We start from the raw sequence: 27790 nt of genomic DNA, 5'->3' as shown, positions 1-27790 counted from the left end.
GTTGAAGACACGTGCAATGACATGGGGATAAAGAAAAGCTGTAAGGCTAAAACAGGCAGTGAGCAGTGAGATGCTAAAAATGTAGGGTGGAAATCAAAGAAAATCACTTGGTGGTTTCTGCCTTTTCCTGAGGCAGAAGCAGAGGACTTTTGGTCAGCAAAAGGAAAATTGAGACGTTTCTTGTTGGAAGCTCGGAGCTCCATCATCTTTCCTAGCAGTCTGTGGCCATGAGACAATAGAAATATCTTTATTTTTCACTAGTGCTGTTCTCTGCCTGCAAAGCAGAGGAAGATAAGGAATTCTGATAGTGTTTATAAAGCTGCCTGGTGCTTGTGAGGAATCCTAATGGCTTCTCTGCAAGGTCAAACAAGGAGGCAGCCTTCTCATCCACCTTCCAGGAGCAATCAAAACCCTGGCCCACATGCTTTAAAGAGCAGTTGATAACTTATTATGTATTCAACTTCCATGTGGTTCTTCCCATATTTGTTGTTTGTCTGTCTCCTGACCTTATTTGTGGGATAAAGGTGGCAGTGAACATGGAAATTATCGTAAATACTGTGTGTGCTTGAATGGGGAGAGCAAATGAATGGCACTAGATAGCAATGTTTATTGTATCAAGTCTTTGGGATGTCATTTATGTGTAACTACTCCTAATTAGTGCCATTCAAACCAACTCAAACGACTCCAGAGCAGATGCCAGTTGTTGCAAGGGATGAGCCTGGATAGCTGTCATTTTGTACAGTCAACTGGCTCTTAGAGCTCTGACACATCACAGAGGGGGAAAGGTTTCTGTCCTGGTGCTCACATTAGAAATGTTCTAATCGGGAGCATTTCCCTTAATAAACTCTGATTGGGATGCTGCTGCTTCTTGGGTGAGAGCTGCCCTTGCCTTAGGCCTCAGTTCCTCCTCGTGAGCAGCAGGAGTTTCCAGTTCCTCCTGAAAGTCATCCCTGTAAAATGGGCACTGTCATTCAGTTCTTCCTTCATGGCATGCCTGGAAAATGGGCACCGTCTTCCAGCTCCTCCTCCGTGTTATTCCTGGAAAATGGGCACCATCTTCCAGCTCCTCCTCTGTGTCATCTTTGGAAAATGGGCACCATGGTCCAGTTCCTCTTTAGTGTTATCCCTGGAAAATGGGCACCATCTTCCAATTCCTCTTTAGTGTATCCCTGGAAAACAGGCACCATCTTCCAGTTCCTCCTATGTGTCAACACTGGAAAATGGGCACCATCTTCCAATTCCTCTTTAGTGTTGTCCCTGAAAAATGGGTGCTGTGCTTCATCCTGGTTGGGAACAGCACTAGGGATACATCCAATGCATCAGATACTCATCCATGAAAAAAGGATCCCATGCTTGAAGTTTGGAGATTTACTCTTTCCTGGAGGAAAAGTCCTGGAAAATAACCTAAATTAGTGACCACCTCAGCCTAAACTCTGGTGACAAATAATTTAAGTGGAATCATTCAGGGATAATTTTGCTTTTGATTCGAATGCCATTTATAAACATAATCAAAGAGCAAATGTAGCTTTGTGTCAATTGACATCCAAATAGCAGTGATGCTCCCCCCCACCCCCTAAAATTGCCTTTTATTTAATTAAGGCTCTCCAGGAGGCTGCCACTCTTCAGTGGCTGAAGCAGCAGCTGTAGTGCAGAGATGAACCTCAGGAAAGCTGAACATCTCTGGCACTGCTGTGAGTCTTGGCAGAACAATGGGAAAGATCCTCTTGGTATTGCTAAGAAAACAACCTCCTGGCTTTTATAGCAATTTTCTTAGTCATTACCATAATACTCTGCACTGGGGGTTTTGATTTTAAAACCAGTAATTTTGGATGTTTCCCTAATGTAATTTAACGTGTTTTTTTTTCCGAGGTATTTAAAGCCGCGCTCAGGCTGCCTTTGCCAAGATAACGGTGAGAAAGCCTAAATAAGAGTGAAACTTGATGTTTGCACTGCTGTTGAGTGGAGCTCACAAAGTGTGGGGCCAGAGGAGGTGCAGGTGCCAGGCCGTGATCCCAAGGCCAGAGGGATGAACCTCCCTGCCCGAGCTCTCCTCTCTGCCGCTTGCTCTGGGAGGTGCAGGGTGGTAATTGCTCTGTGCCCTCAGTGACCCAGGTCAGGCTGAGTTCTGATCAGTTTTTCTGTCTCACGTTGTGGGATGGACTCTTGAAAACCAAGTCGAGGTGACAGCACTAATAGCACTTAGTACAGATGTCTCCAGGAGAGGAGGTGAACTGTTATCACTTCAGAAAATATTCAGAGTACTTTGAGGCCTCTGCCTCGTGTCGAGGGAGTTCCCTCGGTTCTGTGGAGCTGTGCCAGTTCTCACAAATGTTTCCCAATAGTTCCAGCCTGATCCAAAGCCTGCTTCACTCCACCCTCGGGCACTTCTTGAGTTTCTCTTGGCCATGCTGAAAATAGATTTCTCTTTGGGACGCTCGTGTGAACCAGAGGTTGGTGGAAAGAGAAAAGGATAAATTAAACAAGAATCATGCTTTACCTTTAGTATGCAGTGCTGAGTCGTATCCCTGAATTGTGGAGATGGAAAGCTCCAAGAAAACCATTAATTAGAGAAGAGGTCTGGAAGGAAGGGTGATGCTAAGGGGCACCAAGGATTTTAGAGTCCCCCAGGATGCTGGGAATGCTGTCCTGCCACTTGTGATGGGATTTGTCCCATTAGCACAGGGAAGGACTCTGGGGTCACCTTGGGTGAACTTGTAGAGCTGGAGCAGGTGGGGTTTGCACTGCTCATCTCAAGACATGATTTTGGTGCCAGTTTGGGTCCTTCCTATATCTATTTCTTAATTAGTGTTAGCAATTACTTCCTTGAGTTCTGCTCCGCTGCACAAAATAATTTAAATATTAATATGTGCCCCTGTGTAGAGCACAGTAATTATAAAATTTAGGTGAATGATTGTTTTTTTAATAGGAAAAAATTGCAGTGGTGAAAATTTCTCTGAGTGGTTCATTCAAAAATATCTCACTTAGGTTAAGTGTAGACAACAAAGACATTTTGTAGTAACTAAAAGAACTTTGTGTTAAATTTAGATATGAGGGTTGTGTCTCCTGCTTGTACAAGCATTTTGAATGCTGCTGGGAAGCTTCAGGAATAATTGTTTCCACAGTTTAGCAGAACACTTTGCATCCTCAGTGCTCGGGTCAGGGCTCACATGAGAGGGGTCCCATGTGACAGCCCAGCTCTGAGGTGGTTAAACAGAATTCTGTGCATTTTGAAGCACAACTCTGGGCAAGAGTTCATCACTTATAAAACTCAAGTGCCATATGATTTTCCCAAGAGGCTCTAAATCCTCACACTTCAGACAATAGGCCTATTTCTCCTTAATGAGGAAAAATTCACTCTTGGCTTAACTCCCCTGAAGTTAATTTCTCTGACAATAAATTTGGCCCAATATGTCAATACAAACTTAACTCACTTGTGTTCATAGAGATTAACTCAACAGCATCTTATGTATGCCCAGAATAATTAGTTTACTGTCTCTTGAGGTTTGTTTAATTAATTTAGAATGCTTTCCATTTAGAAGATACTTGCTGCAGAAACAGGTCTGTTATAGATAAGAGAAACTGTAACTACTCCCTCAGTCTTGTGCTTTACTTGTTGGACAGAAAGTACTTGGGAGCAGGGAAATAATTCCTTTTGTTCAAGCTGCTCTCCCTGAGCCTTTTTTGCAGAATTCCAGCAACCTGGAAGGGCTTTCTGCCTTAAAATAATATTCAAATACATGGGTATTTACATTTTAATAGTCCTGTGCTTCCTCTGATCAACTAAGAACCATTGCAATACTTTTTAAAATTTGTTACAGCTTCAGAGAAGATAACTTATTTATAGGAAAGTCTTTCAGATCTGCAGTCAGACACTGAATTTTTAAAGGCAGGGTATGTGTCAGAAACTAAATAATTAAGATACATGCCTCCTCAGCATTTTATTTCAAATATTAAATATTACATAAGAGATTTTTTTTCCCTGTGGAAATCAAGCCTTTAAAGAGGTGCAGTCTCAGCCAGAAAATCACTGTATTGTACAGTTAAATTGACACATCCTGAATCCTACAAGTAATTCTAAAAAAGTTCTTAAAATAATTCAGCGTTCTGAGTACTGGTTCCAGTTGTCCCTGTTTAGGACTGTGATGTTAAGTTGTGGTTTTGACACCAGGTCCCTCTTGTAGGGATCGTTTGGAAGCTCCAGGGGAATTTTGAAGCAAACTTTGGTGTTGGGAGCAACACGGGTAGAGGCCAGGCTGGGGCTTTCCATCCTCAGCTCACGTAAGACCTGGGCAAGGTGATTTCCCTGCACTGCCACCATGGGAAACGCAGCTCCAGATGAAACGCAGCCAGCCAATTCCTTCTGTTGTAAACCACTGTCCTCCGCTGGAAGGAATTGAAACTGCACGAATTCTCCTCAAGATCTCTTCTGCAAACTGTGAATCCTTCGCTGGGAGTGTTGCTGGCAGAGCAGTCCTCTCCATCCTTGCGTGTTCCATAAATTCCTCAACGTGGAATCACGTTTGAAAACCACCTGAACCTTTGAATACTCATGCATAGTTTCCTCAGATTTTGCTGGAATTCGAATGGATGCACCAAACACTTATGAAATGGTGGCCCAGGAAATGGCTGTGCTGAAGTTTTCTTCTCCAGCAAAGCCTGGGCAATTCAAGGCAGCAGCAGAAATTTCCAGAGCTCAGGTTCCAGCCGTGTCTCCGTTTACCATCCCTGCCGTGCAGGGTAACGTTATCCGGCCCCGCGGGCTCATGGAGACACTGGCAGCGCTCACTGCCCATGTCTGCTGCCTCCCACCACCACAACTCAGAGTTTGTTACCCTGCTTGCCTCTTTCCCTGCAGGAAAAGTCTTGGAAACCTCTGGTTTCCATGAGATAAATCTTGAGGATGTTGGTTATTGAGGTTGGAGCTGGTGACGTTCTCCTCCAGCAGTGACCTGCTTTAACTTCCACAGGCTTTGCTATCTCCAGAGGGTGGAAAACCAAGGCATCAGGTTCAGCTGAGGAATTACTTTCACCCTAAGTTGTTCCTATCCTTTTGCATCCTTTCCAAACGGGTGTGGGGGTGTTTGAAGGGGGGTTGGTGTTTGGCTCCCAGTTGGAGCCACTTCCCTGCTTCCCCATCTCAGCTCAAGGTGTGGAATCAAACAGAATGGAGCTCTCAGACTTGCCCACATTTTGGCATTCTTCACATTTCCCATCAGCTGTACCTCTAACATGGAAACCCAGTCTGGCTTTCAGTATAAAAGCATTTTATGCAGATATATAAATGTATGTTATTTCCAGCTGAGCAAACACTGCCCTGTCAGGGCTGTGTGTGATACCCCCCAATGGTTTGGGGTTTTCTCTCCAATTTATGTTTGTAGGAATATAAACAGATGTGTGCAGAAAGGTCATGTTTGCAACATTGGAGAACTTCTGTCTGGTTCTGGGAGGGTTTTGGCTTTGGAAGTTTGTGTTTATGTGCATATGAGCTGTGTGATTTACCTCTCCTGGCAGTCCTGAGAGCAGGGAGTGCTGGTGATGAGCTCTCTCTCATCATTTGTGAGTTATTTGTCACTAATTATAATCAGTGCAGTTGAAATGGTTGGTTGGGAGAGTACCAAGATCAGTGCTGAGCATCCCAGAGGGGTGACCACAGTGACCCAGAGCATGGACACACTGCTGTCCTTGGCTCTGGCTGTTCCTCCTGCCACCCTTTTAAAGCCATCCATCATTCCCTTCTCTTGGGGATCAATTTTCTGTGCAGAGGAGGTGCCTGGAGGATGAGACAGATCTGTAGGAGGAGGAATGTGTTTTTCACTGAGTTTTCAGCACCCTTGGGATTATGAAACATCAAAGGGAGCTTGCATGAGCCAAGACAATGTGTCAATAACAGCCTCTGCCTGCTCTGCTGGGGCTGCAGCAGCTCTGGAGAGTATTCCTGTCACTCTGGGAAGCAGGTGTAACTTACCTGCTTCTGTATGCAGGGATCATCTTCCACCCTTCCATCAGCTCTGGGGGTTGGATGAAGGGGATGAATATACAGGAATATCCTTAATAACGATAAAAGCCTTTCAAGTGCAAGTTCTGGAAATGAGGAGGGAGCACAGGCACCTCCAGGGATGCTGCTTCCACCCCAGGAGATCTGCCAGGGTTTCCCTCCCCTTTTTTGGGTGTTGTGAAGGGCACCTGCCTCTGCTCCAACACAGTCCCCTCTTCCCTGTGTGCCCTGAGCATCTTTGGGGCAAATCTCTGGCTTTGCACCTCCACTGGCTCCTCTTCACATGCACCTCTTCCTCCCACGATCAGGTGCTCATCCTTAGCTTGGAAATCCAAGTGTGTGAATTAGCTGCTCATGTCTTGTGTTTTTAATGGAAAAGTTGAAGTCAAATTGGCTGATAAAACACCTAGTAAAAATAACATCTATATGGAACTTAAACCTGTTAGAGGGTATTTCTTTTCCTTTATAAATAAGGTGGCTTTATTCCTTCATTTGCATTTCCTTTCTTTTTCCTTTCACCACACCTGTCTGCCCCAAGGAACCCAATTGATTCTGTGCTGGAGTCTTTCGTTTTTGCTGTTTTGATATATCCTGGATGTCTGGGAGATTCTGTGGCAGTGACACCTGGTGCAACATATTCTGAGAAATCTGACCCCAGTTTCCAGAGTTTTCTGACATTTATCAGAGTTCAGGCACTGGAGACTTTGGCCTTCCCTTCTTCCAGGTTTGATTGCCACAGTTAGTGCTGGGAAGGCAAAGAAAAGTCAGTATCAGTCGGAGTTCTGACAAAAATATCTCAAATCCTTTTTGTTGGCTGGAAAAAGTGAGCTAGAACAAATGAAGCTCCCCAAACATTAGGTGATTCTCATTGCAATTTTTGATTTGTTGTGGTTTTAAGGCCCCTTGTGCATGGATTTAAGTGGCAGGAGTGAGTGAGTTGTTCTCTGTGCTCCAGCGTTGCTGTGTTGGTTGTGCCTCTGTGCAGACTCACAGCTGCAGAACTCAGCACCCTCCTTTCTGGGCCCTACAAGATTTTACTGTTATATTCAGCTTGTAACATCTTAGGAAATGACATTTTTTCCCTGGCACTACAACTTTTACAAGCCCATGTGAGAGAAGTTACAACATCTTACAGAAATCTTCCCAGGCACTGGGACCAACACTGAGCAGTAAGAAAGATCAGAAGTGAACTTAACACCACAACTCTTTTAACTTTTAAGTACTTCTCAGGGTTTTTTGTTAGAAACCGTTTTATTATTTTAATTTTTTGAGCCAGTTTTTGCAGGCAGTGCAATTAGAATAGATGAATAATTTACTTGTCAGTTGCAGCTTTTTGCCTTGCCTATATAAACATTTTTATCCAACCCTGTAATTACCTTTATTTAAAAAAGAGTGAATGGTCATTATTTAGAAATCAGCTTAGTCATGCAGGACAGTTTGGTGACTTGTAAGCGCAACTTGTGTTTTCCAAAGTTGTTTTTATTGGAATCTGTAAGGCTGTAATTGAAGTAGCACTGAAAATTCCTGGCTACAGAGCAGACCATACTTGAAGCTCAATTGAAGTTAACTTCAAGATCATATTTGGAGTTAAATTGCTCTGCTAGAAACTGGGAATTAAAACACCAGCATATAACAGTTAACTGGAAATAAAGATAATTATGGAATCCCAGAATGGATGGGTTGGGAGGGACCTCAGGGCCCATCCAATCCCACCCTCATCCATGGGCAGGGACATCTTCCACTTATCCCAGGCTGCTCCCAGCCCTGTCCAGCCTGGCCTTGGGCACTGCCAGGGATCCAGGGGCAGCCACAGCTGCTCTGGGCACCTGTGCCAGGCCCTGCCCACCCTCCCAGGGAAGAATTCCTTCCCAATTTCCCATCTAAACCCCCTCTCAGTGTGAAGCCATTTCTCCCTGTCCTGTCACTCCAGGCTCTTGTGAAAAGTCCCTCTCCATCTTTCCTGTGTCCCTTCAGGCAGGAGCAGGACATTTGAAATTAGCTAAGGGGGTAAAAACCAAACAACTGGGGAGCATCGATGAGAGGAGCCCATTTGCTTTCCTGTGCCTGAGATCAGGTTCTGACTTCTGTGTGTGAGAGTATGGAATCTAAATCTAAAGCGTCCCCATGGTATTTTCTGGTGGTTTTTTCTATATTGCAAACTGCTAAGAATGCTTGAGATTCCTGCATTTTGTTAGTTTGCTGGTGATAAAAGAAAATTATTGTCAGACCAGGTTACTTGTGGTTTTTTCAAGGAAAAAATAATGTTGCTTTTTCAACATTTTGTTTCTTGCCATAAAAGTGAGCGTGAGCTGTGCCCAAGAGCAATCAGTGAAAAATTGGAGTCATTAGAAATCTTCATTATCACTGCAATAAGATTTACAACAAGACTGAAATGAATACAAGCCCCCTAAAACATTTTAAATCCTCTCATAATTGCTTAAATCCCTGTCTCCATGCCTGTTGTTTTCTCAGCTTCAGATCCACAAGTCTGTGGTTATTTATTTTCTGACACTATTTAGAGATAATGCTTTTGCACTTATTCCTGGAGGTCTGATGTTTTTTTTCCAGATCTGGAGATTTATGGCACGAGGAGATCTAAAATAAAGGACCTTTAATGTGATCTTTCAAGTGTGTGTAAATTTAGAAGTGACTGGAAGTTAGAACACATTTAATTTTCTGAAATCCTTCCCATCCACAGCAGAAGTGACAAACTGGATCCAGCATGGCCATGAAAACAGTGCTTTTACTCATCCCTAGTTTTGTGTTGCATGTTGGAAAGGAGAATTTTCAAACCCTCACTGCTGTGCCCTCCTTGTGTGTGCCTGTTCATTTGGAATAGCCTACTTTGGATTTCTCCAGGAAATTCCTGTGCTGACAGGGAGCCAGGGAATCTCAGGGCTTGGGAAAAGCTGATTTAAACCAGTGTGAGCCCCAGAGGGGAGCTCCACTCTCTGCAGATGGGTTTCCATCAGCCTGGTCCTTTGTTGCAAAGGTATCATATTGTTTTGTGCAAGTATAATTGAAACAAAAAAAAGGGAAAAAAAGAAGTTAAATGCGCTCATGTGGGTTTCACCTTTTGAGCCTGCACCAGAGCTTTGTGTTTCATGTTTCTCATCAGTGCTCACATTCCCAGCCTGCCCCTTCCCTTGCATCATCCCTGTGGTATTCCTGACATGGCTCCTACATCTGTGGATGTTATTTGTGTACATTCTCTCTGTCTCTGTTTACATAAAGGCACAATTATGCGACAGATATGTGTGAACTGAGCAAGAGCAAACGCTCTTGATCTGTGGTGTGACATTTATTGCACAAGCCGTGTGTGATCCATGCTGGATCAGCTTCTCCTCTTTTCTCCAGGAATAAAACTTCCTGGGATTCATGAGAAGCCAAACACTGGCAATACCTGGGCATGTAAGGGTCAAGAAGGATTCTGCTGTTAATGGCTTGAGCATTATGTTATGCAAACATTGGAGCTGTAAAAGCCCAGGGTGTGCTGTGAGGATAAACAATCCTTGCTACGAGGATAAACACAACCTTTTGACCATCACTGGCTTTTGTACAGGCCATTAACATGTGAACCTCTGCCTGCCACTGCACTGCTGGGGAAAAATCCTTTGGATTTTGGGGATTTTTACAGCCCTGCCCCTCCGCTGGGTGGGTGCTTGTGCACTGTTTGGGACAGCACTGGTGATTTATTTTTTTTTTTAATTTTTAATTTTTTTTTTTTTTTTTAACACTTTGGATGCTCCAAGTTGGAGCTGCTGTCACCCTCTCCAGTTCCCAGTGTCAGGACAGCTGGTTGTGTGACTCTGCTGGGAAATACATCTGGAATCCTGCCTGCCTGGCTTGGGACTGGCCACGGGGTGTTTCACACTTGGCTCCGCTGCCACCACTGCATGGGAATTCCAGGGAAAATTAATGAGCCCAGAGATCCAGAATTACTTGTATAGAGCATGGGATATGCCAAACTGAGATGTAAATGGCTTTATTTTTCCATATGTTTGTGTTTTGCTGGTCTTCAATCAGAATTCAAATCCCCACTGTGCCAGAGAGTGCAGTAATGCCTCATCACAATTTGTAAGCACTGAGTGGGCACAGGAGAGGGGGAGAATATGGAAAGCTCAGCTGATATCCCACAGATCACAGATTATTCCTATTTATTGGGAAACAAGCAGCCTAATGACCACACATGGTTTTCAGGTAAATAAATATGTTCCAGAAAGCATCCTGTGTTATCCTTCCTGGAATTGCAGCTTTTTGGGCAGCTTCTTTCACCCATCCAAAGGCAATTTCCAGACAGAATTCTGCTGTTAACAAAAATCCTCACGGTCTGTTGCAGCACCAGAACACTTGGGGCTCTATTTTATGCCATTAGGAAAATTATACCTGGAAGTTTCCAGAAATACATGTAGTATGAAAGGAGTTTTGTTCTGAAGGGCAAACATCCAGTGATGTGGGCTTTGAAAATCAAAGCTGGCTGCAAACAGCTTCATTACCTGCCTGTTTGTCATTTCTTGTTTTCTTCCAGTACTTCTATGATTCAAATCCTTCCTGCTGGGCACTTTTCCCCCCTTTAAGTGGTTGCTTGCAAGGCCCAAGCTTGGCTGTGCCATTTTATTTCCTGCAGCTGAAGGAAGCTGTGAATCCAGAAAGCGCCTTCGGAGCCAGGAAAATCGAACAGTAGATGCCTCTTTTCTTGTGTTTAACATCAAGAGCACTGATCTGGGTGCTGTGTCCCCTCTCCTGCCCCAGGAAGGTCCCTGCTGTCCCTCTCTCATGGAAATGTCCCTCCTGATGAGCTCCCTGGCGCTGGGCTGGGTTTTGTGCTGTAGCAGTGAGTCATGGCTGCAGAAAGCCTTTTCAAGGGCAAGCCAAGGGTGTTGGAGGCAGCAGCTTGATAAAGCCAGGATCCAGCGCTTTCCAGCCTCGAGGAATGTGGCTTGGAGGAGCTGAGGCCTTGGGAGGGGGGCTACTCACTCAAAATCAACAGGAGGCAAATCTTTGGATGTGGTTCTGTGTGGAAATGTCGTGTTTGGGTGCTGTGATGTTGCAGCAAGCAGGGTTACATAAAGCACAGCAGTCTGCACTCAGGGGCAGGGGACAGCGTGTGGCCCAGCCAGAGCAGAGTGCCAGAGCCCAGAGAGGTGTTTTAAAGGGATTTTATGGGGAATTCCCAAGGGGGGAGCTGACATGGAGCTTAATGGCTGGCATTGCTTCTTTTGAACGTGTAAGGAGATTTTCAATAGGATTTACAACCGGGCAATTGCATCTGGGGGCTGTGGTGTGAGCCCTGGGGAGGGCAGAGTGTGGCTCTTTGGGGAGGAAGGGCAGCTCTGCTGGGAAAGGGTCACCTCTGGAGCCACAGCTGCTGCTGGGCAGCATCCCTGGGCTCTGAACCCTCTGCAGCAAAGCTGCTGCTGCCCGCAGAGGTGGGTCAGGCTCTAAATTAGGTGTTGATAAAGTAATCTAGTCCTGGAGGCATCTGCATCCTCACTGAGCTGGAAATCCCTGCTGGCAGCAGGTGTTGTTGCTTTCCTGGAGGGTGGAGCTGGGTGCCAGCTCTGGGTCCCAGCCAGTGGGGCATGGACAGGGCCCTGCTGGGGCTGCACCCCAGGGTCCTGTGGCTTTGCCATCCTCCCTCCCATGGCTGGGCTGGGGAGCTTTGGTGAGCTCTGTGCACGGGGAAGTCAGAGGCATCAAGTGCCCAGTGCTGTTAGAGGCAGAGCAAAGCCCTTCCTGCTGAGGGGACCAAGGCATCCAACAACTTTCCAAGCATCATTTGTGCAGGAGTTTGCTCTCTGTTGGTTCTGGTTTGATGCTGACTGCATTTGTGGCTGTCTTTGGTTATAGAACATTGTTATTAATTAATTAATTAATTTTGTGCTCAGGAGAGAACACTGTTTTAGGTGGCCTGGACTGATGGTTTGGCATCAGTTAATGAATCACCTGTTGCCTTCAAGCAGAGGATGCCATGTTTTGCAGATTCAATGTTCTGGCACAGCAGAGCACCACTGAAGCATTCCCTGTTTTTGTTTTTCCCATCATTTTGCACGTGATGGTCTCGTGTGCATCATCCCCACTGCATGTAAATAAATAAGAGTGTGGAGGATATTTATCTCCAGGCAGAGAACCTCTGCTTTCATAGCATCCCTCTATAACAGCTGAACAAACTGGATGAATCTGAGATCATTTTCAAGATCCAGCACTTTTCATCTCAGGTCGCTGGGATCAAATTCCCCCTGACTCAGGATTACCTTCTCCTGGCAAATCAGTCCAGTGCAGAAGCAGGGGGAAAGGTGAGGGGATCAGACATAATTGGTCCCCTTGTTGAATGAATTGCTCAGATATCACCATCTGAATGAAACTGTAATCCCTTCTCACTTTTACCAGCCAGGTCCAACAGGTCAGAGTTTGGTAGGTCAGTGAGAAGGAGCTTGAATTACCCACCAAGGCTGATCAGGCATTGAGGGCTGGCAGGCAGTGAACTTCATCTGCACTAAGCTTAATTGCAAATAAAGGCTGTGGTACAGACAAAGCTCAGGAAGCTGAAAGATTAATGTTGTTACAGTCTTTTTATGTTCTGCAAGCCTGTTTCCACAATTCCAGAAATTGTTCATTTTTCTAATGAGGGGCACAGAAATGGGAACTTATTGGCATGTGCTATTTATAGGTTCACATAATTACTTCTGAATTTTCCTGTTGTCTGCTGATTTTTGTAATCTTAAATGAATAGAAGATTTTTTTTAAGCTTCTCAGAGTCTTGCAATGTGAGAAATATTTTGTTTCCTTGAGAGGGCTTTTCTTCATTGAAGAAATGAGCCTGCAGAGTGTGTGATGCTCATGGCTGTCTTTGCAGACACTCCTGACGAGGTATGGATATTGCTCCATGCTGATCTCCCAAAATGTTGCTTATTTTGTGCTCCTGCTTCCTGATTAAAGGGACAAAGAAGCAAAAAAACCCTCCCAAAGAGGTGTGTGAGGTTGAATCAGAGCTGTGCCTCAGAGGACAGAGTGCAGGGATTAAGAAGGAGAAGGTGAGCAGTGGGAGCTCAGAGGGGAGGAGGAAGAACTGTCTGGTATTTATCAGTTTCTCTGAGGTGAAATGAAGGGGAAATTGAGGAACATGGAAAAGGAAGGGAGGGCACATCCCTTCAGGTGGTCTTTGGGAAGAGCAGTAGGCACTGAAGGTGCGTGGGGAGGAAGAGAAAAAAACCCATAAATTTGTTTAACAAAAGGGGTATTGGAATTAGGCAAGACACACACAGACACACCAAGTCTGCCTTGGAGCACCCTGAGTATTTCAGTATTCAGCTCCTCTCTGCTCATCATTTACATAACCTGGAGAAAACAGATGCATGCTCAAAATGTCTGCTGGAAGCAATGACTTCATCCACAGCCCTGTGGGTTCTCTGCACTTCCTGCATTCTCCAGGATGATTTCAGAGCAGAGCAGCATTTTCAGTGCCATTTCAGCTCCTAACAGCCTCTGCATGCTGCTGAAGCAGCCACTGAAATCCTGGCTGATTTTCTTGCCTCCTGGTTGGTGTTGGTTTGGTGTGTGGTGCTCAGGGGATGTGTTAATGAGGTTCCTCCTCTCCTGCAATGCCAATCTCTAGGCCCAGGCCCTTCATTAATGAGTAATGATGGAACAGAGGAGGCACTTGGGTCATTTTATCCTCCAAGAGCAGCGAGCAGGCCTGAAGAGAATGCTGCAATGCAGCTATAAGCAAAACTGTACAGATGACAAAGTGCCTTTGAATCACAGGCTGTGTTTCTGGAACATTTTGGGTTTTAGGATGATTGCCAGTTTCCCAAAGCATTTTTTCTTAGGCACAGAATCTTTTTTTGTTTTTGCTATTTCAGAAAGACTTATTCCAATGCCTTTTATTCTACCAACTTGGAAACCTGAGCTTCAATAAAAATAGAAAGTGTCTGATCCTGCTGTGTTCAGCAGCCATTGAAAAGGACTTGGGGAGACTTCTGTTTCATAATATTTGTACAGCAGTTGGCTCGTAGTGATTTGCATAAGATTTTGGACTGTGAATTTGGACTGACTTTCCCCAAAACATTTTGTGAGAGGCAGGAGCTGCACAAGAAAAAATAACCTGACAAGTCAAGGAACAGAGCAGAGCAAAACCTACTCTCCTACTGAAAATCAAAAATAGAATTTCCAATTAAGTTACTAATGAGACAAGTGAACAATTCTATGCTAAGTTCAGAAAATGTTTTAAGTGTTCCTTTCCTTGGGGTGAGCATAACTGGGATAACTTCATTTTTCCATCTCTTTTGGTGTAAAGAATGTAATTAATTCCTTAAGTGGTTGTTATCTAAATCTATGCCTCTGTGCTACATGATAAAAGTACTTAAGTGCTTAAAATTCTGCTCCCTTTTGGTATAATAAGAGTGTTGGGTTTAGTTGCTTTTTCTTTTTTTAAATCACTTTTTGCTTCTTGGTCTTTTTTATTTCTTTTTGCTCGCAAGAATTTATTTCTAATTTAACAACAAAAATCATCGTGCTATTTCAACACATAAAATTATATTGGTTAAAACATCAATTATTGGGTGGATCTGCTCCCAAATTCCATCCTGTGGGATGAGGAGGGGCCTGGCTCCAGCAGCACCTTGGAGATGCTCAGGTCAAAGTGGGCTCAGCAAACTCAGGCTGAGGGATTCACCTGTTCTCAGGTGAATTTATTCATTTATTTGTTTGTTTGTTGTTTGTTCTGGGATAGCTGTTACTTATTCTGGGATAGCTGTTCCCCAGTGCCCACCATGGATTCACTCCTTCTGGGCAGTTCCTACTCTGCATCCAGAGGCCCCTTCCCAGGATGAAGCACAGCAATGAGTGAATGGGCTGGAAATCAAATGAAATGGGTGGCACAATATAAACAGAGGGAATTGCTGGGCAAGGAAAAGCTTTCAGGCCATGAATGAATTAAAAAAGTTTTCAGAGCCATGAATGGTTCTCATTGGAGACCTCCTTTCCACTAAAAACCTAAACTTCCCAATGTACAATGAAGGTTAGTAATTAATAAATAACTTTTGGGGTTATTTGGTGGGAATTAAGAAAATGCAATATTTGTTTACTCAGTGAAGCTGTCCAAGGATGGTTGTTGATGAGAACTTGGTGCTTCTACTACTACAACACAAAATAATACTTTGTTTTCTGCTGGTGTGTCTCACACAGATTTGTAAATATTTGCACACCCTTCAGATCACCCTCTGCCTTTCCTGCAGATTTAAATACAGACTTAGAGGAAGAAGGGAAGTGAAAGAAGTATAATGAAGGTTAATAATTAATTAATAACTGTTGGGGTTATTTAGCCTGCATTAAGAAAATGCAACATTTGTTTATCCAGTGAAGCTGTCCAAGGATGTCTCTCAAGAGGTATTTGGTGCTTCTACTATGATAAAATACAATATTTTGATTTCTGTTGATGTGTCTCACACAAATTCATAAACATTTGCAATGTGAGCACACTTCTGCCAGAGCTTAGATCAGAACTGCATCCTCAAATCCTCAATGTGCACTGGCCAAAGGACACACAGAATGTTCAACTTCTCAAGCCACAGAGCAGGAAATTAATTAATTAATTAATTAAAATGGACAAAAAAGTCATTCATAATGGAAAGAACACAAACACACAGATATTGTGACCAAAAAAGTCAAGAGATTGGAACAGAGACACTTCCCCCCTTTTGTCACCCTGAATGGAATTCCATGGTAGCTGAGTGATTCCCAGGGGCTTTTTGGGTTGCTGGAACTCCATCTTTTCTACCCCAAAAGTGTTTTCCATTTTTTTTTTTGTCATGGCTGTGAACTGGGAGGACTTGAAGTAGGCCCAGTTTGGCGGCCATAAAAAACCCATGGAGCCCTTGGCTGACTTTGTAATTTAATTTAATCTTTGATTTGCCCTGGAACACAACCTGGAGAAGTTCAGTAGTGATTAGAGCATTCAGATTGTGTTAATTGTGTGGAGGGCTAATCAAGGTGATTGACAATTTGTGCTTCATGGAAGAGACAATCTATTCTTCTGGGCTTTTTTGTGCTAAATTGGGAGATGTCTGTGGGTGTTGTGCTCCTGGTGGAGCTCTGCTGCATGGGGGTATAGGAATAAAATAATGCTCTATCCCTCAGTACATCTTGGGATTGCTTTGGTCACAGCTTCTATTTTCTCATCACTCAGAATTAAAGCAGGAGTGGAGAAAACATTGTCACTTTTCCTGGTATTTGTATTAGCTTGAAATTAGGCTGAGAGCTCTTTGGAATAATAAAATTCTATTGTTTCCAGTGGGGCCATCTTCCCAACTAAAACACTGCTGCTGCTGGTGAATCCCCTGCTCTGGGACACCTGAACACCTTTTGTGTCTGAATGAACTCATTACCACAGGACATCCAAGTCCTGAGGCTCTGCTTGCATCTTTTCTCCATTTAATCTGGAAAATGGGGCAAGAGGGAGCTTGTTTGCCTTGCTGAAATATCAGTGCCCAGTGACTCCCAGCTTGGAGTGTACATCTGTGCTCAGCTTTGGGCTGGTTGCTGGAGCAGAGCTCATGTTGGCCTCCTTGGATGGAATTCTACAGCCTCTTCCACTTCTTTACTTCCTCTAAGTCTGTATTTAAGTCTGCAGGAAAGGCAGAGGGTGATCTGAAGGGTGTGCAAATATTTCCAAATTTGTGTGAGACACACCAGCAGAAAACAAAGTATTATTTTGTGTCATAGTAGAAGCACCAAGTTCTCATCAACAAACATCCTTTGGCAGCTTCACTGAGTAAACAAATATTCTTAATGCCCACCAAATAACCCCAACAGTTGTTAATTAACCTTCATTGTACATTGGGAAGTTTAGGTTTTTAGTGGAAAGGAGGTCTCCAATGAGAAGTCATTTAATTCATTCATGGCCTGAAAGCTTTTCCTTGCCCAGCAATTCCCTCTGTTTATGTTGTGCCACCCATTTCATTTGATTTCCAGCTCATTCACTTATTGCTGTGCTTCATCCTGGGAAGGGGCCTCTGGATGCAGAGTAGGAACTGCCCAGAAGGAGTGAATCCATGGTGGGCACTGGGGAACATCTATCCCAGAATAAGTGAAAAAATAAAAATAAATTCACCTGAGAACAGGTGAATCCCTCAGCCTGAGCTTGCTGAGCCCACTGTGACCTGAGCATCTCCAAGGTGCTGCTGGAGCCAGGCTCCTCCTGGGGCCATAAAAACCCATGGAGCCCTTGGCTGACTTTGTAATTTAATTTGATCTTTGGTTTGCCCTGGAACACAACCTGGAGAAGTTCAGTAGTGATGAGTGCCAGCACGCCACAGGATGGAATTTGGGAGCAGATCCACACATGGTGCTGGGAGAGGATGGGCTGGGTGGGAAATGATGGGTGCAGAGTCACAGAGGGAGCAGTGGCAGCGCTGTCGGGGCTGCCAGGTGCTCTTGGGTTCAGGGATTTCTCCCTTTGGATGCTCCCAAATCACCTCCCAGTCTGGGCAGCGTGGTCAGAGGGAAGGCACTGTCACTGCAGGAGTCAGAGCAGTGCTGAGTGCTGCTTGCAGGTGACATCATGATCACAGCACTGTGCTTCCTTCAGCCTTCCCACTCTTTTTCAGCTACCCTGGATGCACAGCAGGGATGCTCAGCCCTGCAGAGCTGGAGAGGCCAGCACTGTGTGGGTGACACGGTGACATTGCTCACAGGAGCACTGGGTGGCACTGATGGGGACATTAGGAGCTGCCAAGTAGCAGCACGTGCAGATAACACCTCAGCAAAGTGCAGTTTGGTTTATTTGCTGTTTTATCTAAGCCAGCTGGGAAAGAGCCATGCCAAGGAAGCAGCCTGGGCAAAGTGGATTCTGAGATTTCATTTCAACTTCCTTACAGACCTCACAAAGAGGTGTCCCATCAGAATATAAATTTATTTTTCTGTTTTGTGTTTTTGTGCTAAAGATGAAAGCACCCTGTGAGGAATTAACTACCTACCCTACACATGCCTGGCCTCATCAGAAGCCCCCTCTTTTCCACACTGTTGTTGTTGTTGTCACAGCATCTGTTATGCTGTGTCACTTTTAACCTTTTCAACTTCATCAAATAAATTGAGCTCCAGACCCTCAGAACTGCTGATGCCACAGAAACTGTGGTGATTGCAGTGACAAATAATAATAGGAAAGATTCTTAATGGAAGAGGAGAGATTCTTTCCCCTTCCTGGAGAAGAGATTCTCAGAATACTGCATAAGAGCCTCGTGCTGGATTTAAAAGTCTGTCTGCTGTGTCTTGCAGGATGTTTCCCTCACTCAGGCCATGCTTTCCCAGCTGCATGTCTTTCATTCTTTTGTTCCTTTCTGGCTGCCAAGAGCATCACCCTGAGTGGGCACACAAAATCCTGAGAAGCCTTTAGCAATTTGGGCCACATCACCCTGAAAGCACCTTCTGGTGTCAGAGGGCAGCCTCAGAGGCTCTCCAAGGAACCCCTGTATTGAATTGCTCACCTGGCCACAGATCCTGGGACATTTCAGTGGCACCAACACCCTTTGAACACAGTGCAAAACTCTGAGTGACACGAAGTCCCTCCAAAAGCTGTGATGAGACAGGACAAAAACCAGAGGTGATGGTTGGTGTCACCTGGGAAGGGCTGCCAGTGCAGCAGCAGTGGGATGTGGGTTTGTGGGGTCCCCAGCAGCTGCAGATCCCATGCTCAGTGTCCTGCTCACACAGGGCATGTGTGGCTCCTCCTTTTCCTCTCTCTCTCTCCTGCAAGGATCCCTCTACAGCCCCGTGGTGCTCCCTGCTCTGCCCCCAGGTGCTGTGGGGGGGTTGGTGGAGCTGGAAGCCATTGCTGAGCCTCTGCAGGGCTTAGAGACAGGGAACTGCTCCTGCCAAGGGGAGTTAGGACCTTCATGGGACATGGCATGTGTAGATTCTTGTCTGTGCAGGATGCCAGCCTCAAAGAGGTGTTCTAAATAAAGTTTAACTGTATGTTGATGACATGTTTCATTCCCTGGGTATTTGTTTTTAATCCAGGTTTCTTTTATAAAGTAGGAAATGCTCTTGGGCCAAAATTTGGCCAGAGTCAAATAGTTCCAATTTCTAGAGGGAATTAGAAATTAGGGAATTAGAAGCTAAATTAAGAGAGAAATTTATTTCTGTAATGTTAGGTACTTTCCACTCAGGATTAAATGTACACCCTGATATTTTACAAAGGCCTTGTAATTTGCCCAGGGAATGGAGGTCCTTTTGATGTCCTCCTAGGTGAGGAGGTGTGGTATTTTTGGGGTCCTCAGTGGTAGGAAGGAAATGAATCTGACTCCATGTTCTTAGAAGTTAATTTATTATTTTATGATATATGTATTATATAGAATGCTATACTAAAACTATACTAAAGAATATAGAAAGGATACTTACAGAAGGCTTAACAAGACAGCAGTGAAAAACCTGTGACTCTCCAGAGTCCAACACAGCTGATGGTGATTGGTCAGTGTAAAAATGACCAATGATTGGGCATTAAGTAAAAACATTGGTTTCACTCTCATGAAACCAATCAAACAATGACCTGTTGGATAAACAATCTCCAACCACATTCCAAAGCAGCAAAATACAGGAGAAGAAAATCAGGTAATTATTGTTTTCGTTTTTCTCTGAGGCTTCTCAGCTTCCCAGGAGAAGAAATCCTGGCAAAGGGATTTTTCCAGAAAATGTGATGGTGACAGGAGGATCTGCCTCCAGATCCTGAAGGAGGTGGGATGGGGGACAGGCAGAGACCTGGCCCTTTCTCTGGGCTCAGACCTTGCCCTCCCATGCACCTCTCTGGGTTAATGCCACATCCTTGGGGCTGTCATCCCCACCTGTGAGCCTCAGGGAGCTCCCAGCTGGGCCTGGTGCCAACACCCTGATGGAATGGTGCCCTGGAGCCCTGCACTGGCCCAGGCTGGCACAGGCTGCCTCTGCCAGCAGCACTGCTCACCTGTGGGCTGGGAACAGCCACTCACTGATGGACATGAGGGTCTTTTTTTCCTGAAATTGCCACTGGCAGTTTTTGTGAATGGGTGGTTTTGTTTTTGATGGTGTCCAGTGAGAACAGTAATAAGAGGTTATGAAGGTGTGTTAATTAAGGAAGGCTTTCCATGTTGACATCATGATGTCATTAATTCTGTGATTGTTTTCTTGACAATCACCTTGGATCTTCTCTGTTAAACTTCCATGGGTGCTCTTTGCCATGACCTGATTTATGTGTTAATGCTCTCCAAGCCTAATCTACAGAACAACAAAAACAACAATTTAAATTAAATCAACCCAGGGATGTTGAGTTAACTTAAATATCAAGAGCAAGGAAAAGATTTCACATTATCTGGAATAATTATACGATTATAATTCAGTACTGTGAATGATACTGTGAAATAGTATCAAAAATGCTCCACATTTTTGATCCTATTTCCTGCATACTCTCAGTCAACATCATTTTACTGGTGCCACATCTGTGTTTCAGTAGGAAGCCAGGGCTTTGTGGGTGGTACAAAATGTACAGAGGGCATTTGTATGGTCCACTTTAAATCCTAACGTTACCTTCTGTGGGGGGGAAATGCTGGCTTGGTTTTAATAACCAAGATATCTACTTGAAGAATCATTCTCAAGGCTTTGAGTACCTGGAAAGTGGGACTGGGGAAAGAAAACCTTACACTCCCTCATTTTCTCTCTATCCCTTCCTAAAAGCCCCAACACCGTGCAGAAGCTGAGGCTCTGTGATGCTGAACAAACCTGGAGGATCCAGTGCCTGTGGGGTATCCCACTGCCTTGGATTGTTTGGCTTGGCTGCCAAACCCTTCCATAACCTTCAGTTTCATTGTCTCTTATTGCTGGGTGAAGATCTCTGCTGTTACTGCTCTGGTATTTAAATATGTAATGCAAAAATGGATTTTTATTGGCATTTTATTATTTAGTTGGTGATTGTTGGGATGCTGGGTATTAATCCTGGGTTATTAGTATTTCTTACAATCCTTGCCCTGAATCTAATGGCTTTATTGTACTTGATGTTATATCATGATAGAGCAAAAGAAAAATGTTTCCAGCAGCCTGGGGTACCGAGGTGAGACATGTGTGGATGGTTTCATGGTGACCAGGTGGGGTAAGAGCTGAGGGAATGATTTCTGCTGGGACAATTCTCTTCCCTCTCAGCAGCCACACTCCTACTGACAGCAGAGCATTTGGAAAAAAGGAAATCCTGATTCCTCTTTCTTCATCCTGGACCTTGAGCTCTCACTGAATGCTTTATCAGCCTTTGCAGAGAGCTTCTTGCTCTCTGTTTGGGCCAGAAGACCATGAGTCGTCTGCTACAGTGCATGTCTTGCCTTTAGTATTTGATGTCTCATCTGTTGCCCCAGTCCTGGCTCATGTTCCTGTGCTGCACATAAGTCCAGTCATTAGATTATTATGAAATCATGGCATGTCTTTCACATGAGTGGCTTTTTTGGGGCTGCTTTCAGCCACTCTCAAGAACCATTTCTGGTGCTGCTGTTATTACTCATCTTATGTAAACTGTTTGTTCCTGCTCAATGGCTTCATTTCAGGGCAATTCGACTTTAAAAAGGAATTAAAAGATGATGGAAGAAATAAAACCCCAAATGGCTGATGGGGAATTAGAGATGTCATGGAGCATTCAGTGCTTCTGGGCAGTAACAAGCCCTGCCTGGTGTAAATGTAAATCAGCAATCCCAGATGAGGATTCACTGCCCTGAACTGCCCCCAACCTGTCTGGGGCAGGAACCTCATCCTTTTCCTGCCTCATCAAATTGAGAGAAAGTTTTTTGGAATTTCTACAGCTTGAGGGATGGGAATTCATGGCAGAAGTGCAGGTTGTTCTGTGCCTGTTCCTAACAGCTGTACCTGTCCCTAACATTTGCGTTAGACAATCAGTCTGTAAGAACAATTGTTAAGCTCTTCAGTTCCTTTATTTTTTGAAAGGTCGGGGAATTAGAGAGGAATTTGCATACTTTGTGTGGCTCAGGTGATAGCTGGGGTTGCACCCTGTCAGAAGGAAGGTTTCTAGGAGGTTTTTGTGGCCAGATTGTTGGATTTGGGGTGCTGGGGGGTGGCAGAGCTCAGAGGGTAGCACAGGGTGGCTGGGCCACTGGTTTTGTCAGATGTGAAGAGGGAGGATGATTAATGGGGAAGTGGAGAGGGAGGTGATTAATCTCCTGTTTCTCTGCCCTCTTTTCTCTATGCTGGCTCTCTGGATGAGGCTGTAAAGTGTTTGAGTCCATGGAGTCTGGGTCCTGCAAGGTTCTGCCCACAGGAATAGTCCCAGCAGCAGCATAACGCTTACAGGACACGTGCTTAGATAACTGTAATGCCAAAGGCTTTTAATTTTTGGATGTATTTCTTCACCTTTTAAAAAAGAAAGTATTCAAGTGATATTAATGAAAAAGTGTAATGAGATTCATTACACTTAGAGACAGCTTTGTAGTCCTGAGATTAGAAGGAAATTATTATTTGTTGAGGTTCATTCAGAAGTGAAATTCCAATTCACCTTGCTGGAATTAGATGATGCTCTCATTAAACTCTCTCCTACTGATGGACAGCATTCTCTCAACTGACTTTATTTGAATATCACCTGAACAGATTTTCAATGTACTGCATGGAAAATCTTGGTAAAACTGGGAGGTATCCATTCCAGGGGTGAATATTTCCACTTTGTGTTTCCTATCTTTGGGGTAGTTTTCACTTGGAAACCAATCCTCTTGTGTCAGTTTAATGCAAGCTGTGGTTTTGTGGTATTCAGGGTGTTTGTTTTCCTTGGATAAACAAGGGTCACAAAGAATTCCTGACCTGTTTTCCTTGGATAAACAAGGCTCATGAAGAATTCCTGAATGGTGTTGGGGCTTTTAGGAAGGGATAGACAGAAAATGAGGGAATGTAAGGGTTTTTTTTTCCGCCAGTCCCACTTTCCAGTGGGAAATAAGGGAGGCTGATGCTGGATTGCATCACAGTGATGACATCTGTACACCTTAGGGACAAACCAGACCTTCTTGAGCATTTGATCCAAACCAGAACAGTTTACTGGGAGTGCCCCCCTGCCTTCCCCAGTTAGGCTGGGGCAGTTTCCTAAGGAGACCTCAGGAACTGAATCTGTTGGTTCCAAGCTCTTCATTTGAATTGAAAATGTGACATTTCCAGCTCCTTCAGTCACTGTTCCAGAGATGAAGCTGCTTAGATTGCTGCTGAGGAGATGGAAGGAAAAAAGCCAAGCTATTTCTTGCTTGTTGGAGAGGGAAAAGCAGAGCAAAACTCTGCTTGCAAAGGCAGAGAGTCAAATCCCACTAAAAATATTCAGTGTGGGACTTGAATTGTCCTTATTACCCCAGCTGATATTTGTAACTAATGTTCATCAGGAAGATGTGAGAGGCTGCAAGAGCTCTGTGGGGCTGGGGCAGGGTTTCCTAAATTGTTGTAGGGCAGCAGGAATGGCAGGGAGCTCCATGGGAAACACCTGCAAATGGTGAAACCAGGCAAGGAAAATGAAATAACTGCCCAGGTGACTCTTGGGGTGTTCTATTCTTCAGTTTCTGTGATGGTGGGAGTGCTCATTGTGGGAGAAGGGAGTTTGAGGCCAAGGGGATTTTGGCTTCAGAGATGAAAGCATGGGTTCTCACAGGAAGAACTCAGGAGGGTCATACTTAATTTTTAATTATCTCTAATCAAAATAGTTGTCTTTCCTCTCTCCCTTCATTTCCACAATGTCCCTGGAAGCCTTTCCCTTCCATGCTGAACAAATCTCACATTTCATTTTTACAACACCATTATTTACAGGTTTTGCTATTTGAAACTTTTATTTTATTTTCTGGCTGCATCAGAAAAAGCACAGAAGGAATTTAATAAGTGATGACTGCTTTATTTGTTCAATTAATGCAAATGTAAATTCTTCTTTCTTCAGCTCCTAATTTGAGCCAATTTCAAACATTCTCTTAAAAGTTTTATGGTGGGTTTTTTTTCATTGTTGTGTTAGATGTGCTGTGCTTTTGCTATTTTTGCAGCATCAGAATCATTCTGTGTTTGTCATGCTCCATTTGGTTGCAGTGGAGATGACTGTCAGAGAAATACAATTTTCCAGGCATTAATTGAAAAAATGGCTTTATATTCAACGTGCAGGAACTGGCAGATGTAGATAAGGAACAGAGAAAATTCATTAAGTGGCATTTCTCCAGTTCTGCGTTCTTTTTCTCCCTCCAAAAAGGCAGCAATGCCAGATTAAATCATAAATGAATTTAATATACTGCACGAGATTGTAGGAAAAGTTTTCTATGCAATCACTTTCGTTCTCCCACAAATTTTAGTGAAAACTTTTGGAAAATGAAACCTTAAGAAATTACTAAAGTGCTGGAAACATCAGTAAATTTTCACAGCATCTCCTGAACCTGTGTGCAATATTTGTATGTAAATTTAACCCGAATCTGCACATCTGTTCTAAACACCCAGGTCAAGCAAAGTTGTGCTGCACAGCTTTGACCTAGAAAAGCACTTAAATAAAATAATCATGCTTGTGTGGAGAAATGAACCTAAACCCAGGCAGTCTGTGCCTTTTATTGCCACGCTGAACACAAGATGGGAGGCTGCTGCTTGTGCTGGGAATCTGTGAAATCTGAACTCCTGCTGAGCTCCTATTTCCATTCATGTTTTTTAGTCCCCATTGGTTCCTCCCTACGTCCTTGGATGTTTTCTATCCTCAGACAGAAATGATGTTTTAAATTGCCTTCATCTGCAGTGCTCTTTCATTGTTGTCACAGGCCTCCAGGGAGAAATAAAACAATGATATTCAGGAGATGGAGTGGGTGTGCTTAACATGATAGAAACCCATCGTGGCTGGGGCAGCAGGAGGGGCATCCCCAGGCTCAGGTGCTGCTGGGGGCAGATGCCCTCAGGTGCTGCCCTGGCTGGGCCATCTGGGCACCACGAGCCACCTCCAGCCTGGCCATGCCCAGAACCCCCCTAGGAATAACCAAAATGACCTTTCTGAGCAGAGCAGCTGACTTGGAATAGATAAAGAGGACCCCTCTTGTACCTTCCTATGCATTCTGAGGATTGATGGGAGTTTTGCAGAGCAAACCTCTTGCCTTGCCCCTTTCCCCACATCTTTATCATTTCCATGCACTTTGCTGGCCCTTTTCTCTACACAACTCTTAAAATCCAATTTCATCACTTTCCCCGTTGTTTCCTTTCTCTTTCTCTCTTTCCTCCTTCTCCTTCTCCTTCTCCTTCTCCTTCTCCTTCTCCTTCTCCTTCTCCTTCTCCTTCTCCTTCTCCTTCTCCTTCTCCTCCTTTCTCTCCCTCATTAGAAGAGTTTGTTCATTTCTGGCATTCAGTGGGAGTTAAAAAGAAAACAACAGCCCCAAAATTTTGCTGGCCAGGATTCTGAGTGATGGCTGGGTCACAAGAGGAGGGAAACCTTTTGGTTTGAACTGAACACTGGACGTCATTTTCCAGGATTTCTAAATTATTTACAAGGAAATAAATTTCATTATTAAAGATGAATATACTCTGGTTTTTAGATGAGACTGAGTGGGTGAGTAATTTCACCAAGACTTAGAGAAAAGAATAAAATCATCTGTATAATTTACCCTTGTTTGTGGTACTTAAAGAAAATAATATTAACAGAAATGGGAGAGTCTGAATGACTGATATCTGAATTCCAGCATTATGTGGACTATAGTCAGGGAAATAAGGATGGCCATGGATGCTTTAGACAGTCTGTTCCTCAGCCTTATGGTGTCTAAATGGACAAATTTTATCTTAGAGGAAAAGCAGCTCTTGGGGTTGCAGTCTCTCCTCGGCTTTGGAGGCTCCTCAGGTGTATTTTAAACAAATCAGAGACCCAGGACAGGAGCTGTCCTTTGTGTGCCCTCCTGGGCATCATTTCAAACTCAGGAATCCAGCACGTCCTGGTAACTGTGACTGGGATTATTTAAATCCCTGCAGCTTTTCCCTGTGCTGTGCCGGCCATCCCTGCCATGCTGGAGCTGCCCACCAGTGAGCACCAATGTTCTGTGGTGGAAAAAGGCATTGTTCACAGGTCTGCTCCTTCCATTCTTTGATTTTTTCCTTCCAGAGTTTTGTGTTGCTGCCTGAAGCTGCATCAGATCAAAATTCCTGCCCCAAATCCCTGCCAGTGGTGCCCATGGAATTCCCCCTTCACATGGTTGAGTTTTGGGGGTGTGATGCAAACTGTGGGTGCCTTTGGTACAAGTCCCATGAGGAGGAGCTGGGAAGGGGCTCAGGCTGGAGAAAAGGAGGCTCAGGGGGGATTTCTGGCTTTGGACAGCTCCTGAGGGGACAGCCAGGGGGTGTCGGGCTCTGCTCCCAGGGAACAAGGGCCACCAGAGGAAATGCCCTCGAAGGATTCCAGGGGAGATTTAGATTGAATATTAGGAAAAAAATTTCTCCATGGAAGGGCTGCCAAGCACTGGAAGAGGCTGCCCAGGGCGGTGGTGGAGTCACCATCCCTGGAAACATTTAGGAACATGCAGATGTGGGGCCTGGGGATGTGGTGGACTTGGCAGCGTTGGCTTCAAAGTTTGGCTCAATGATCTTGGAGGTCTTTTCCAACCTTAGTGATCCCATGATTCTCTGATTTTTAGAGTAAATCCTTCCTTTTGGCAGCCCTCTGGTGCTGCTCAGAGTGCCCTGGTTTGGTGCGTGCTGGGGTCGTCCCTGTGAGTGCCTCATCCCTCACCATGCCCACACTTCTGTGGGCTCACAAAAAGGCAGCAACTCCTGTGGCACAAGGGAAAAGATTTTCCCAGCCTTGGGAGCTTCCTGGGAGCTCTGAGAGGAGTTTGGATGCTGGTGGCTGGAACCTGTCCCCTGTCAGAGAGCACGAGGCCCTGCAAATTAAACGGGGTGAGGTAATAATAACCCTGATCCACGGGAGGGGCTCGTGTTTCTCAGCAGCTGAGGGGGAAATGAAACTTTGATGAGTTAACCAAGAGCCAGAAGCCTCCCAGCAGCTGTAAGGAGACACCTGAAGGGAAAGGTGAGTCAGGATGTGCCTGCAGTGAGGCAGGGCTGGTCCAGCCAGGGCAGCATCGCTTTCGTCCCGAGGAAACGGAGGAGACACCCAGGAGGGAATGGAGGAGCCAGGCACAGACTGGGGACTCTTGGCATTCCCTCACTGCTTGGAGAGGGTATTTACAGGGTTCCCCATTCCTGAGCTATCCCACAGCCTTTGGGGGAGGCAGGGATTTGTCCTGAACCTCCTGAGCTCAGGAATCCTCATGGCATGGGGTTGGTGCTTTCCTCCCTCACAGGCACCTTCTGTTCCTCATCTTTGGTGTTTTCCTGGTGTCATGTAAGGATGGATAGCCATAAATAATCCTAGATAGCCATAAATAATCCTAAATAACCATAAATATGTTGCTGATCATGTTCAAAACCTAAAGTTCTGTAAATGTTCCAGGTGGGTTGGTCTCTTCTCTGAGACAAGAGGAAACAGCCTCCAGGTGCACCAAGGCAGGTGTAAATTGAATATTAGGAAACATTTCTCCATAGGAAGGGGTGGCCAGCATTGGAACAGGCTGTTCCAATCCTGGGGGATTTAAGGGGTGTGTGGATGTGGGATTGGGAGTGCTGGGGGAGCAGCTGGACTTGATGAGCCCAAAGGTCTTTTCCAATCTAACCAAGGATATCAGGAATTGTTTGGCAGAAACATGGAACACTTCTTGCAGCTTTTTATGCTGCTCAGAGGGATATTTGGGCTCAGTTGTTTTACCTTGATGCTTGCAAGTTTTGGGGTTTTTAATTTGTTTTTGGGGTTTTTTT

The 27790-nt window shown here is 44.7% G+C and overlaps 1 protein-coding gene across 1 annotated transcript in view; it reads left to right on the top strand.

Annotated features, from left to right (window-relative positions):
* ATP2B2 (ATPase plasma membrane Ca2+ transporting 2) overlaps positions 1–27790 on the top strand; it is a 233732-nt gene that overhangs the window by 88279 nt on the left and 117663 nt on the right.

This window comes from Molothrus ater, chromosome 11 (assembly GCF_012460135.2).
Source record: "Molothrus ater isolate BHLD 08-10-18 breed brown headed cowbird chromosome 11, BPBGC_Mater_1.1, whole genome shotgun sequence".
Lineage (NCBI taxonomy): Eukaryota > Metazoa > Chordata > Aves > Passeriformes > Icteridae > Molothrus > Molothrus ater.
The sequence above is the reverse complement of the archived record's forward strand: the minus strand, read 5'-3'. Positions and strand labels throughout refer to the sequence as shown.